The 4,127-nt window shown below is 40.7% G+C and overlaps 1 protein-coding gene across 1 annotated transcript in view; it reads left to right on the top strand.

Annotated features, from left to right (window-relative positions):
- Window positions 1–9: 9 nt before the first annotated feature.
- LOC117112859 (adhesion G-protein coupled receptor G2-like) overlaps window positions 10–4,127 on the top strand; it is a 23,050-nt gene continuing 18,932 nt past the window's right edge. Inside the window, exons 1-5 of the mRNA XM_033256048.1 lie at window positions 10–29; window positions 216–338; window positions 526–648; window positions 842–964; window positions 1,152–1,274. The gene's annotated coding sequence lies outside the window, so the exon portion shown is untranslated. The remainder of the gene's footprint in view (window positions 30–215; window positions 339–525; window positions 649–841; window positions 965–1,151; window positions 1,275–4,127) is intronic.

Genomic DNA, 4,127 nt, shown 5'->3' with positions numbered 1-4,127 from the left:
TTGCTACACTGGGCAATTTTGTGAAACTTGTAAGTTACAAATGTTTATACTTGGAGCCATTAACAGTACGATCTGAATTCCTATTATCATCATCTTATGCATGCACTGTAAGATCTGTTAAATATTCTGAATGCGCCACTGAGCAGAATTTTATTCTGGATAAAATGACATTTATAGAAGTTGATTATTGATTGATGAAGTGATATTAATTTCAGTGTTAAATGCTTGCAACAACAATACGTGTCAGAATGGAGCTGCATGTGTCCAGGTTTCTGGTTCTTGTACTGATTACACATGTTCCTGTCCTAATTGCTACACTGGCCAATTTTGTGAAACTTGTAAGTTACAAATGTTTATACTTGGAGCCATTAACTATAAGATCTGAATTCCTATTATCATCATTTAATGCATGTACTGTAAGATGTTCTGGTAAATATTCTGAATGCGCCACTGAGCAGAATTTTATTCTGGATAAAATGACATTTCTAGCAGTTGATTGATTGATAAAGTGATATATAATTTCAGTGTTAAATGCTTGCAACAACAATACGTGTCAGAATGGAGCTGCATGTGTCCAGGTTTCTGGTTCTTGTACAGATTACACATGTTCCTGTCCTAATTGCTACACTGGCCAATTTTGTGAAACTTGTAAGTTACAAATGTTTATAGTTTGAGCCATTAACTATACGATCTGTATTTTTATTATCATCATCTAATGCATGCACTGTAAGATGTTATGTTTAATGTTCTGAATGTGCCACTTAGCAGAATTTTATTCTGGATAAAATTATATTTCTAGCAGTTGATTGATTGATTGATAAATGAAGTGATATAATTTCAGTGTTAAATGCATGCAACAACAACGCGTGCCAAAATGGAGCTGCTTGTGTCCAGGTTTCTGGTTCCTGTACAGCTTACACATGTTCCTGTCCTAATTGCTACACTGGGCAATTTTGTGAAACTTGTAAGTTACAAATGTTTATACTTGGAGCCATTAACTATACGATCTGAATTCCTATTATCATTATCTAATGCATGCACTGTAAGATGTTCTGTTAAATATTCTGAATGCGCCACTGAGCAGAATTTTATTCTGGATAAAATGACATTTCTAGCAGTTGATTGATTGATAAAGTGATATATAATTTCAGTGTTAAATGCTTGCAACAACCATGCGTGTCAGAATAGAGCTGCTTGTCTCCAGGTTGTTGGTTCCTGTACAGCTTACACATGTTCCTGTCCTTCTTGCTACACTGGGCAATTTTGTGAAACTTGTAAGTTACACTGTATGTTTATAGTTTGAGTTGTTAACTTTCAGATCTGTATTCCTATTATGAACATCCAAGGAATGCACTGTAAGTTGTTTTGTTGAATATTCTGAATGCGCCATTGAGCAGAATGTTATTCTGGGCATATGATGCAATAACATTTGTAGCAGCTGACATGTCTGACTGACTGAATGATTAATTGATTGATTGCGCCAAGGGTAGGAGAAGGGTAGAACGAGTCAGATCACAAACGGACACTACTGCTAGAGTAATATGGCAAAACAAACGTGTTTATTAACTGATACCAACAAGGTAACCAACAGCAACGAACAGCAAAATGGAAGAGAGCGATAAAGTCACACTCGCCGATAGAGGGCGAGTTGTGCTACTGGCGTGACTACTTTTTCTTTTCCTTTAAAACACTTTAAACACCCACAGTAGCACGCACTGATGTCTAAACTAAAGCAATGTTAAACAGGCTCTCAAAGAATAGTACGAAGTGTACAGTAATAACATACGTGTACCTAAGGTACAAAGCCTAATGGAAAATCAGTTACAAGTGTACTTAAGGTACGAAAGTCTAATCTAAAATGCAGTCACTGAGCCTGGCTGGAAGACGGTGTCTTCTCTTGGGACGTCGTAGAACAGGTTCCGAATAGAGAGATGAGTCTGGCTGGAGAATATGTTGAAAGGTGAGGACGGCAGGTCCAAGTTTGATGGAGTAAAAATTTCACGCGGTACAGCAGGGGGAAGCGGAGCAGGCTTCTGGGGATGTTCCATGAGCTTCTCACCGCGGGTGCATGTGGCCATGGGGGGAGGGGGATAATGGCAATCGGAAGTGGGCACAGTAAAACATTCAGAGCGCTTGACGCGATACGAAGTACTCCTGAGCTGTGAGCCAACGAACTTCCGAATACAGCACCAAGCACCATCCACGTCAATCACAAGGTAGCGTTGACGACCCTGGGACTATTTACCGTCTGTAATGAGATAAACTAGATCTCCAATCATCTGCACAGTAGTATCTGGTGCTGTCCGCAACGTAGAGGCCTTGGACCTTTCGCTATAGGGGTGGTTAGATAAGCGCCGGTCATGTTGGGAAAGCAGAAGCTCGCGATCAGAAACAGGAATTTGCTTGTGCGAGAATTGATCGCGCTGTGTCCACATTTCGCGAGCCGACAATCCGCTAGCGCGAATCCGGGTGTTGAGTCGGGCAGTAGCGATGGAGAGGGTACTAGCAGACACCGGGCCGTCGCGCGGATCCTGGCGGAGTAAGTCAACTTGGAGTTCTTGGACACCCCTTTCTGCAACTGGGTTCTTGTTTACATTCTTAATTCGCCCAACTTCAACAAATATTCTGTGATCTTTTAATAGCTTGTCGTCGACAAGGGCTGTATCGTAGCGGGAGGACCATCTAAGGGACGTAATTCAATACATAGACGAAGCAGTGCATCGCGTAGGGTGTGGCGCTCGTTTTCAATCAGACAAGACAAAGTGTAGGACGTTACAACCTCCCCCAAAAGAACTATGAGCTGACATTCGCGCTTTATGACATCAGCTGCAAACGCGATTCCAACAACCTCTGGTGGGTCCCCGGTGGTCTGATCAATCATGGTATGACGTATGCGACGCAAAGCAGCACACTGATGACACGAATCGGAAACTTGGTCAATATACTTGTCTAAATCAAGAGCGAAGAAATAGCGGCGAACAGATCGTTTGAGCTGGTGACTAGTGGGGTGGTCGAGACGAATGTGAAGGGCAGTAAGGAGACCCTCAATGGTAGATCTGGGGACTATGATACATTCCTTAGTAGCTGCCAGAGGCTCACAACGAGGGGCGACTAAAAGGTTATCCCTGCCAATAGACGCAAAATTGAGATATCTTTTGATATCTTTGACATTGGTGATTTTCTTAGAGGGACGAGTACCCTGTAGTAGGTGAGCCCTAACTCTTCTCATGTCTGAACACTCATTCTGGAGAGCTAGCCAAGCTGTCTTGTTAGTAAAAGGTAACCGGGCAAGGTAACCTAAAATTACATCTCGTGTGGAAGTGCGCAGTACGACAGATTCTTCATTATGGTGAACAAAAGAACAAACATGGCAGTTGTCAGAGTCACACATGGGTGCATTGTGACTTGCAAAGTCGGATGGTATGTTAGCTGATCCTGCCAGATGCCTAATAGATACATGATAGCGACCAGGGACATATCCAGGTGGGAGCCGCGGCTCCCCCCCCCCCCTTTGTACACAGTGTTAACATTTTAAAGCTTATTCTTGAGCCAATACAAATTCTTTCCTGGGATCACTCAAAATTAATACTTCTAAACATGTAAATATGCAACAGTACAAGTTATACATAGGCATAATAGAACGCATAGGCCTAAGCGTGATTTAAAAAAAATCTTAAATCCATAAATCTCAGGCCAGGTCTTTTAAGATAGAAATGCGATACTGTGGTTCAATTTCGTTTTTATCCTTTTGCAAGTTTCTTTAAATGTTTGTTTAATAATACTACTACTAATAGTAATAATAATAATAACAATGATGATGATGACGATAGTAATAATTGATAATAATATTAATAGCAATAAAAAGTGAAGAAAATTGTTCTAAATGCGAAAAAAAAGTTGTGATTTGTTGATCATACTATAGTATATATTCAGCTAAAGCAGTAGATTCCAGATAAAAGATCATGAGAAATTTGTTGACGTTTCATTTTGACTATAATGGTAATGTGATGATGATGAATTTACTATATAAAAGTGTCATTTTCGGCCATCTCGAGAGGTACTATTTCCTCAAATTTTCTCACCTCAGCCCCAGCCATGGTGGGGCTGAGTTGGTTGTGAAATCACGT

The sequence above is a fragment of the Anneissia japonica genome, unplaced genomic scaffold (genome assembly GCF_011630105.1).
Source record: "Anneissia japonica isolate Jap-2015-1 unplaced genomic scaffold, ASM1163010v1 scaffold287713_len945575_cov184, whole genome shotgun sequence".
Lineage (NCBI taxonomy): Eukaryota > Metazoa > Echinodermata > Crinoidea > Comatulida > Comatulidae > Anneissia > Anneissia japonica.
The sequence above is the reverse complement of the archived record's forward strand: the minus strand, read 5'-3'. Positions and strand labels throughout refer to the sequence as shown.